Genomic DNA, 10,797 nt, shown 5'->3' with positions numbered 1-10,797 from the left:
AAATTTAAGATTTATCCTTTGATTCCTTTATTAATAAAATGTCTTTCAAACTTGTAAAATTAGCTGTTTTTATTGGCGATTGTCCATAGATTGTATCATCACGACTTTATTTATGGGCAGTCCCACAGGTGCGCCGCGAAAGAAAATTTTTGAACTTAGTGTGCCGCAACTCGAAAAAGGTTGCCTTTCGCTGGCCTAACGCGATGCTCATTTTGTTTTCACACTTCTCAGTTTGCTGCACCATTTGCATTTGTTGTTTCTGATTTGTTTTTTGCGTTTTCTCATTTGTTTTTGTGTACTTAATTTGCTTTTGCGTATTCATTTTGTTTTTATGTTTTCCGATTTGTCTTTGCAGGATTTATTTTGTTTTTGCGCATTGCACTTCCAGGTCACCATAAAGTATACAGATTTTTGTTTTAGTCTAGTTCAGGTGTGTCGAACTCCGGGCCTAGAGGGCTGCATGTTTGCATTCATACTCTTTTTCCTAATCAGTGCCCAGTTTTCTTTGATAATTAACTTCATTCCCCTTCATTTTAATGGCCATGTTTTTAAGGATTCGGTCCTCTGAATTGATTCTTTTCTTCATTAAATGGCAGCCAAACAGAAATGAGACAAGAAAGGTGCCAAAAGATGACCAGCTAAATCAGGGCTTCAAACTCCACCCAATTTCACTCCAGCCACTTTAATTAGATGTTGATTACTGCTGTTAATTAAACTTGTTATTTAATAACATGGCTTGTTGCTGCGCATTCTGCCACAACTGACATTTCCAAATTGTTGATTTTCTGTTTTTTCTAACAACACCAACAAAATGTTTTGGTGACCTGGGAGATCATCCTCACTGATACCTTCACCATTCTTTATTTTCAGCTGTTTTGTGATGTGCACAGGTTAGCTAGTCATGTGGTGGCTTGTTTTGTGTCTCATTATTGTTTGGCTGCTAATTAAGGAAAAAGAAACAACAAAGGGGCATTGGTCACGTTAATTGAAATTTGGGCAAAAGGAGTTAATTAGCAGCAAAAACTGGTCACTAATTAAGATGATGGTTAGAATGAAAACCTGGAGCCAATGCGGCCCACCACGACCGGGTTTCGATACCCCTGGTCTAGTTGTAGGTATGATTATGTAGCAGTTCTCCCGTTTGCTCGCTTGTTAATCCTATTCTCTTGCTTTTAATGCTTGCGTCTTCGTTGTGTGTGTATATATATATATATATATATATATATATATATAATTTGCTTTGTAAGTCGCCATGGACAAATAGTAATATCAAAATAAAGCGAGGATTATACAATGTACCATCCGTCTGTTTTTTTTCTTCTTCTTCAGTATAAACCTAACAAGCATATCCCGTAAGCATGGTATGCATAGCATAAGCCAAGTCCAGGTCGGCCCACCATTTATATCACTGAGCAACTCTCAATTTCCCTTCTACTCAGAGTCACCTAAGTAAATACTGTGGATGTGACAAGGAGATAAAGTGTGGCATACAAATAAATCTGCCTCTGTCTAAAACGTGACCGTGCACGCACGATTCTCGTTAAGGAGACGCAATCTGTTCGCGTCACTTCCTAGTTAGACGTCCTCTTCTATATGACGTCATTCACGCCGGGATCCAAAGAACACCAAGGGTAATTTTCTAAATAAAATTAATAAAAAATATAAGCGAAGGATGTCAACTAAAATTCATATTCTAAAGACAATATAAACTGGAACATTTTGTCTTGTAACAGAAGCAAGTGAAACACCTGAAGTAAGTGAAACAAGTGAAGAGACTAAAGCGAAAGAAGATCAGCGAAGCGCTGTGGTGACGCACGTTGTGAAAGAGAAACCAGCAATAATATAATTCCACCATTTGCTTCACATTTCGACCTTGGCAACAACGAAATAACAGACGGAGGTGTCAGGTGTGCAGGATGCCGTCCATCTGAAACAAGGCTCCGTCTGCAAGGTATGGGTTCGATGGAGATGCACGGCAGTCGGGGTGGTTAGCAGTGGCCGAGCCAAGCCGTGCCCGTGACGTCTGTGACCGTCAAGTCCTCACATCTTGGGGCTGAGCGCGAAAGGGGTTTATGTGATATAAATATCTTACAAATTTGCAATGTGTGTTTTGTTATAAGCTGGGCAGTACAGTTCTCACAGTTCATATTTGAAGCATGTGATTCCGTCAGTTTGTAAAAAAAAAAAAAAAACTCTTTAAGAGGCAGAAGAACCACTGAGCTCATAAAAACACTGATTATATTTGGCAGGGCAAAGGAAGGTTAGGGTGGCAAATGATCCGCAACATTACAGCACATTACTGATGAGGAAACGAAATCGGAACTGAAAGGCAGTAACAGGTTGGAAAACGGGAAGTCAAATGTACAGGTACCCAAAAAGTGCAACTGTATTTTTGCATATCGATTTACGGTGCCCAGTGAAATGGGGTGAGTGCGAAGCAATAAGATCACTGCTATAGAAGGGATGTATTATACGAGAGCTTTTTTGCCTTTTCATGGTATTGATGAGGGGCAAATGAACGTAAAAATCAATAAGATCCGAAGACTGTTCATTACAGTATTAATTGGTATATGAAGGTTATAGGGAGTGGTGTCAAAAAGTACGCTATGCACTCTTGTGTTATACTTGATTTAGTCAGTTACACTGTTTAGTTCTGAAAAGTTTATATATTACTTAAGTCTTACAATCGCACCTTTCACATCATAGGTTTTAATGAAAATGTAATCTTTAATTTGTAAATCTTAGAAATTATTGGGGAGTATTTGGAAATTATTGGTTAATATATTTGAGATAAAATTTACCCACACTATATAATAATTTATAGGATGTATTTGCATTGTTTATTTGAATAGCATTACACAGTTTCTTTTAAATAAGAAGTAATTTTAAAAGTAAAACTCTTGTCTGGAAGCTAAATACCTGAAAAAGTGGCAACCATATCTCAACAGAAACTAGACTGGATTGTAAAACCATAAACTGCTTGAGTAGTCGCTTATTATAGCATCACTGGTGTTTGCAAAGCATCTTTAAAGTATACCATTTCTTAGTCTTTTTCTTTGATGCTGTTTGGAGTTTGCCTGTCTCCCCGGGCTGATGTGGGTTTTCCCAAGAACTACTTGATTTCTTTCCACATTTGAGTAATTTGCAGGTTAGCTTAATTTGGTGTTTAGAAATTGGCCTGGCACGTAGTATACTTGTATCCTGCACAGTGTTATTGGGGTGAACATTAACTTCCAGTTAGCCTGTGATGGATTAAAGAGATAAAAAGTAGATAAATGAAATATCCCAAGGTCTTCTAGCATGCACTGCATCTGTGAAATCTTCCCTACTCAAGAATTGAAAATGTAGGCCTTTAAAAGTATTGCATGTTTGACTTTAAGGAAAGTTTTGAGCAATGTTTTGCGAAAATATTCAACCTCTGTTTAGCTTGAAATTCTTTAATAATATCATAAGACATTAGCTTCAGCTTGTTTTGCTTCTTAGTTTATATACCATCGTCCCTCCGACTGCAAAATATTTCTTTTGCCACCAGCTACTGCACCATCCCCAAAACCCTATGGTTAACAGTTGGCAAATTGTTCATTTTTTCAACTGCTTTACCTGCTTTTATGCACATGTATCATCTTTGCTAATTGTAGTTAGAAAGTTCAGTTTTTGCTTTTTTAATCCCATCACTTTGTTTTGAAAATACTCTGGTCTGTATGAGTATTGATATGTTCAGCAGTTTTCTCTTGCAATGTGAACACCTTTGTTATTAAGATGTCAGCAGTCACAGTCACTTTGTCACTCATAAGTATCACTAAAAACCAATTAGAGGACTACCTAACAGATTCTTTTGGGCTCTTATACATTTACTATAATAGAGGCCGCTCTTTTTCTCATGAAGTGATTTTACCATGATTTAATGATAGAAATGTGTAATTTTCTAGAAATATATTTTGTGGTTCACATACTATGAAGCAGCACCATAAATCAGCACGAAATTCAGGAATTGTGATGGCAGACACATGTTGCTGAAAATAGTTATATTTCAGTTCTGTGAACTATTGAAGGAAAGAGGAAATCAAAAAATACTGAAAAAGAAATCTGTGCTGGATTGAAGAAAGAAACAGAGCTGTCAGGTCTGTACAGTACTTATTTCTACCAGTAGTGTCAAATTACCATCTTTAAATGGTTACACCTTAATAGGAGGGTGCTTCTGTTACATGTTCCTGCCTTCTTGAATATGGGTGAAAGGTTGCCGCCATAGGCAAAGTAGAAGGACACATGTCCTTCCCTGTAATGTCCTTGAAAAGAAGCAGCAGAGAGAGGAGCACTGTGTACACAAGCTGAGCTGTGCTTAGTGAAGGTTTATGACATGCTGAAAGAAAGTCACATAACAGCTGTGGAAAGGTGGAATGTTGATTTAAAGAACAAAATTTAATGGAAAATGCAGTATTTTGCTTTTTCACTTTTTTTGCGATTCTTTGAAAAAGCATAAAAACAGCTTGAAAAAGAGCTTTTTCTGGTGTTTTAACTAAGAAATATGAGTGTGATCCAATGCTTGTTGTTTAATTTTTTTTCACATTAGCTTTTTTTCATGTGAATGAAAATTGGAGTGTGAACCACACTTTATGTATGGCGTTATGTCTTTATTTTGCTTTGCTTATGTATAGTATAAAGATGTCTTGCACTGATAACAAACAATCTACAAAGTGTTTTGAAGCTCAAGGAAGGAAGTACAGAAATGCTTAATGCACCCTGTGCCTAACAACTCAGGCATCTGAATTAAAAAAATAAACCTCACACAGAAAAAAATATATTGGACTCTTTCACGGAGGAAGGAAAATCCCAACCTAGCTGAAGTCAAACAAGCAGCTTTTAAATACTTCATTCTCATCTTCAAAGAAAGCCAGCCAGGTAAGATATTTATCATTCATCACACAGAGAAGAAATTTCACATGTACATTCATTTTAAACTTAGAATAAGGAGCATTATTAACACAGGGATCATCAAAAACTTTTTGTTGTAAATTTTTATTTCTTAGTTGTCCCCAGACAGGTATGACTAGGTTGAAGAGGCAAGTAACTTTTTGTCTTCTGATTCTATGGTTTTGCTGCATGGTTAATGGTATGCATAATAAAACTTTGTATTTTTATGTTATATATTAATGTTGATGATTGCAAATTAAAGAGGAAGGGATATCTTTAAGCATTCTTTGATTTTTTATAGGTTTAGATATTTTTAGATCAGAAACTTGTTTGGTTAGATAACTGCAAAAATACAAAATGTTTGGAATATCTGTAGAGTACAATATTAGTTTGCTATTGGAAAATTAATGTTGTTAATTTGTATTGGAATTAGTATGATAGTTTCGACACTTGAATGTAATAGTAGGCTTTTGTAAAACTAAATTTTATTTTAATTTACTTTAAAGGTAATTTTAAAAATTAGTAACTATTAAACAAGCAATGTGAAATATTAGGGAACAGCTGCAAGCAATACAAATTTAATAACATACATTGTCAATTTGATCAAATGCCTTTATAGTACCCAGATGCCTTTTGAAGTGTAAAGATAATTAACTTTTTAAACTAAATATTTACAACAAAGTGCATATTATCAGGTGACAGAAAAGCAACTGAAATGTGACCAATTAATGTATCAGTTTATTGTAAAGAGTATCTGCTCCTGTCTCCTCAAAAGTTCTGGAATGACCTAAACTGCACGATGTATCTGTCTTCAACAACACAAGAAACCATGGATATAAATTATGTTAGTAATGTGACACTTTAGGCAGAATAAGCAGTGCATGTTATCTTCAGGCAAATTAATAGAGGAAATAGTTGCTGCACTTAGAAGCATTGCTTCACCTTTCCTGAAAACTAGTATATTGAACATTTCAGATAAGAGTCAAAAATATATTCTAAAACTAGAGCAAAGGAAAAATTTATTGGTCCAGGTTGGCTCGGTGTTGCATGTGGGTAGACAGCTACATTTATCTCAAGAGGGATATTTGTTTATTTCAAGGGAATTCAAGTAATTTTTTATTTTTGCAAATATAGTAATTTAAGGCAATAAAGAAAAAACATTGATGCAGTACTTTTCCATATCTTGGTTTCCATTAGTAAACTGTTCTTTCATTGGTTAATCAGGGTGCAGTCCATATCAGGCTTTGTATTTTATAATGCAAAACTTTAGTAGCATTGGAATTAAAAGCATGTATTGATTTTAGATCTTGGAAATGTAAATGTTAAGCCTAACATCAACATCTCTCCATCCATATTCTAACTTGCCTATGGCTCAGGGTTGCAGGGAGCTGGTGTCTTTATTGGGCACCTGGCAATAAATAACACTTAACAGATCACCAGTCTAATTGCAGGGCACTGTTGAATACACACCATACCCATCCTCAGTTACTAATTTAAAGTTGTCAGTTAACCAGCAGATATATCTCTTTGACAACATTTGAGAGTTTAAATTGAGGTGATCAAGTTTTTTGGGTAAAACTCTCAATGGTTTTATTATGATACAAGTAGATTCCATTCCAAGTTGTTGCACTTGGTCATAGAAATGCTAAATAATGCTCAGTAGAACTTTCAACCAAGCATTGTGCAATTGTTCCTCTGTAGGGGCAGTGATATTTAGAGATGTAGAACAGACTTTTAGTTAGTGTCATAGAATGCACCATACATACTATACACAGAATAGATGCAGGTAAAAATGCAGGTAAGGTACTCTCATGATATGGAAGCCATTTGTGTGGTAGGACATTGTCCTGTTGGAAGATGTCACAAGGCATGCCTGCTATTAAACCTCAGAAAGAGAGTGATGGGATCTCCTTACTTTATCTTCAAATATTTTAACTGCTTCTATCAAAATAGTAAAGATGATCGGCTATCTTAGGCAAAGGCACTACTCATTCTGTTTCATGAAGATGTTGTGGTTTGCAGTGTTGTTTATATCTCCAAGTCCGATGCTGATTAGCCTTAATATACAATACTAGCCAACCCGCGGCGTAGCATACGCCGCATTATTATGTATTGATAGGTGAACACTTCCTGAAAGACACAGTTGTCCAAATGGGGTTGGTTTTGAGGATATGACTGTAGGTGAATGAAAAGATGTAACTCTGGAGAGGGCAACATACAATACAGCGTTTTACAACGCTGCATACAGTGATTCACATCGAAGCATAGACACTGCTAAGACCATGGGATACCCCTCGCAAACTGTTTTACACGCTACATACAGCAATTCACATCCACAACAAATATGATTCTTCTTAGATGGTGCTGTCGCATCCACCCTCGCTCTCGAAGCATACACACTGCCTGGTTATGTGCCCGCTCGCAAGAGCAACTAACCGAGACCCGCCCACCAACTGTAAGACCATGGGATACCCCTTGCAAACTGTTCTACACGCTGCATACAGTGATTCACATCCGCGACAAACATGCTTCTTCTTATGGGGTGGGTTTGAGGATACGATTGTAAGGGAACTCTGGAGAAAGCAACATACAATTGTCCGTGACTGAAAACTGGAGGACCGCCGCCGCGCCCCCACCTCCCAGAGCGAGGGATGGGGCTGGATGGTGGGCGTGCGCAGAGGGCGGAACACATTCGCGACAAACATGATTTTTCTTAGATGGTCCTGTCGCGTCCACCCTCGCACTCTAAGCATACACACTGCCTGGTCATGTGCCCAGTTGCAAGAGCAACTCACGGAGACCCGCCCACCAACTCTTAAGACCATGGGATACCTCTTGCAAACTGTTTTACACGTTGCATACAGTGATTCACATCTGCGACAAACAAACTGTTTTACACGCTGCATACAGTGATTCACATCCGCGACAAACATGCCTCTTCTTAGATGGTCCTGCCGCGTTCACCCTCGTTCTCGAAGCATACACACTGCCTGGTCATGTTCCCGCTCGCAAGAGCAACTCACGGAGACCCGCCCACCAACTCTTAAGACCATGGCGTGTAAAACAGTTTGCGATGGTGGACGCGGTCGTGCGTCATAACCGAAAAGAATAATGAAAAGTCAACGTGGCTCAGAGGTGCATGTGGAGTGTAGCAGAGACGAACGTGAATGACGCCCTGTTTTGTGAGTTGCTGCGTCCAAGTTGGTGGGCGTGGCTCACCGAGTTGTCGTTGTATCCAATGACGCCGTGTTTTGTGAATTGCTGCATGCGAGATGGTGGGCGTGGCTCTGCGAGTTGTCATCATATCCAATGGTCTTAGAGTTGGTGGGCGTGGCTCTGTCCTGCGTGCTTTCATGGGTGTCTTGCTTGCGCTGGTGGCGGCTTAGTGAATTATATATATAGATGCTGGATTGCATACTCAAAATAATCCAAATAAAACTGCAGTAAAATTCACAACAAAAAAACACCTTTAGACATTTTCTGGCTAAGAGCAAGTGGCACATCCAAGCAGACAGAAGCCAGACTAGCAGACAAAATGACCAGAGCTTAACAATACATACACAGGCAACACTGTATCTATCTACTGCAATATAAAATGGAGTATTATACTCTTTTAGGGGAGTGTTGGGTAAGGCTTGATCGAGAGTAGAACACACTGGAGAATCAAAGGGTTGTTGTTAAACTCCTGCTTTGTCGGCTTTTCTTCATTTACGCACTACAAACTGTCCACATTGAACTACTCATTCTGATCTTTGGTATCTCAGTTACAGGAGTAGGGGCTGGACATCATTATAGGCTAAAAGGATAGAAATTTAAAAAATGTAATGTTATGTCTGCTCAGCCTTCTCCATTTCAACCCAGTCCTGTACCTCCTTTCCTGTCAGACCCTTTTCTTTCACATCTTCTTCTACTTTATCAATCCACCTCCTCAGTGGTCTGCCTATTTTTCTCTTCCACTATACTTCCATTCCCATCAATCTTTTTCCTACATATTCATTATCTTTCTTCATCACATGTCCATACCACTTCAAGTACTTTCCTGTACTTTTTTAGAAATCTGTCACTTTTGTTGAACTCTGATTGTTTTATTTCTTATTCTGTCTATTTTTGTAACTCCACACATACATCTCAACATTCTCATTTCTAATTTCTTCTCCTGTGCCCACTTTATTGCCCATGTCTCAGCTCAATACATCATTGCTGGTTTTACGATTGTCCAGTGGTCCAAACTAGCCCAGCTTGGTGCCGGTTGCAAGCCTGTATAAATTGGGAGAGTTAGTGTCAGGAAGGGCATCCAGCTGTAAAACATTGCCAAAAACAATGAAGGAAGCAGTCCAATGAGTTATCAAGTGATGTCCATTTTTCCTTTTTTTGCACTTGCAATATTTTAACTGAGAAGGAAATCTTGAATCTAATCTAGGTCTTGTGATAATTGCCCGGATACCACATCTTAATCCACAAGACCTTTATTTCTCTTCTCCACACAACACAACTCAGTCCCGCACAACTCACAATGTGCTTCTAGCCCCAGTGACCCTTCTCCTGGGCCTTCTCTCTCCTTGTCCCTGGGCCACCTGTCTCCTCTCTCCAGGAGCTTCGTCCTGCTCCCGACTCCAGCTCACTGACAGGAGAAGATGGCAGCCCCCTTTATCCTCACCCGGATGAACTCCAGGTGTTCTACCTGACATCACGTCCTGGTGTGGCGGAAACATCAGGAGAGCACCCAGAAGCACTCCGGGTGACCCTGGAAGGATCGTCCTCCGTATGTGTGGTGGAGGTAAATAAGTCCCGGGCTCCATGAGCCTCGGGGCGCCCCCTGGCGGTGACCAGAGGCCCCAACAGTCTTGAGCCTCCCTGCTCTCCTTCCGTGGGCCTCTTCTACTCCAGGGTGGTTGCCCCCTTGTGGCCCGGAAGACAAATATGCCGCGACCTAGTCCTTCCAGGCGTCCCGGCCGGGTCTGACCCCCAGCCATGTACGACAGTCTTCAGAATTTTCAAAGACATTAATAATGTTGATGCAGCAGTAATCATTCCCATTAATTAGTGAATTGTATACTGTACTTTTGGATATTATAATAGAGGTACATTTAAGTCTGAAGCCAGGAAGTCATTCGTTATGCAGAGTCGTCATAATGTGGAACAAACAACAGGCTTACTTAAACGAAGCAGAAAAAAACCTCCTGTTTTTTATGAAGTATCTGGATATGATATTGTGGCAATTTAGCAATTGGCTAGCCAGAATACCAAATGGTATTATCTTATTTCTCATATATTTTATGTTTGAATTTCTTTAAATAAAAACATCTATCCTGTGATCTGTATTTGCAAAGATTTAATATTAAACATACTGTATTGTGTAATACCAGATGCACTTTAAAATGAAAATCTTGATGTATGAATACAAAATTCAAGTCTGCTGCCTTTTTTTACAACCCAGCTCAAACATGTTAGGCTGATTTTATGCACACATTTACTTATGTTAAGATAGGAATTGTGAGCACTGTAGGACTGAGCAGGCATTGACTTGTTATCCTAAAGTGGTAGAAATGTGCAATCTCAGGAATACTAGGTTAAGTATCAAATTTTTCTTACTAGATATGCCCCACAAAAAATGATTTAAACTATTACCAAAAGGTAAGGGCTAAGCTATGATCACATCATATGATGAAAGGAGTGTTTAAATTCAACTGAGATGAAAGCTTGTGTGAAAATGCAGTTGTTGGTCTTGTTACAAAATTGTATATAAAACTGTAAAGTACAACAGAAAGTAAGTCCTAACAGAGCAAACGTTTACAAAAAGAGAAAAGAAAAGTTTCATGCACAAATTTGCAGGGAAAAGGGTAATGTAAACAAAATGGGAACTAGGCTTTTCCTTGTACATGGTTC

The 10,797-nt window shown here is 38.7% G+C and overlaps 1 protein-coding gene across 2 annotated transcripts in view; it reads left to right on the top strand.

Annotated features, from left to right (window-relative positions):
* Positions 1-1,550: 1,550 nt before the first annotated feature.
* mfn2 (mitofusin 2) overlaps positions 1,551-10,797 on the top strand; it is a 57,305-nt gene continuing 48,058 nt past the window's right edge. The window contains exons 1-2 of one of the 2 annotated variants that reach the window (XM_028807458.2): positions 1,551-1,631; positions 1,734-1,951. The gene's annotated coding sequence lies outside the window, so the exon portion shown is untranslated. Of the gene's footprint in view, positions 1,632-1,733; positions 1,952-4,593; positions 4,900-10,797 lie in introns of those variants that run through there. The other variant, XM_028807459.2, reaches the window with a different exon arrangement.

Source organism: Erpetoichthys calabaricus, chromosome 8 (assembly GCF_900747795.2).
Source record: "Erpetoichthys calabaricus chromosome 8, fErpCal1.3, whole genome shotgun sequence".
NCBI classification, from domain to species: Eukaryota; Metazoa; Chordata; class Cladistia; order Polypteriformes; family Polypteridae; genus Erpetoichthys; species Erpetoichthys calabaricus.
The sequence above is the reverse complement of the archived record's forward strand: the minus strand, read 5'-3'. Positions and strand labels throughout refer to the sequence as shown.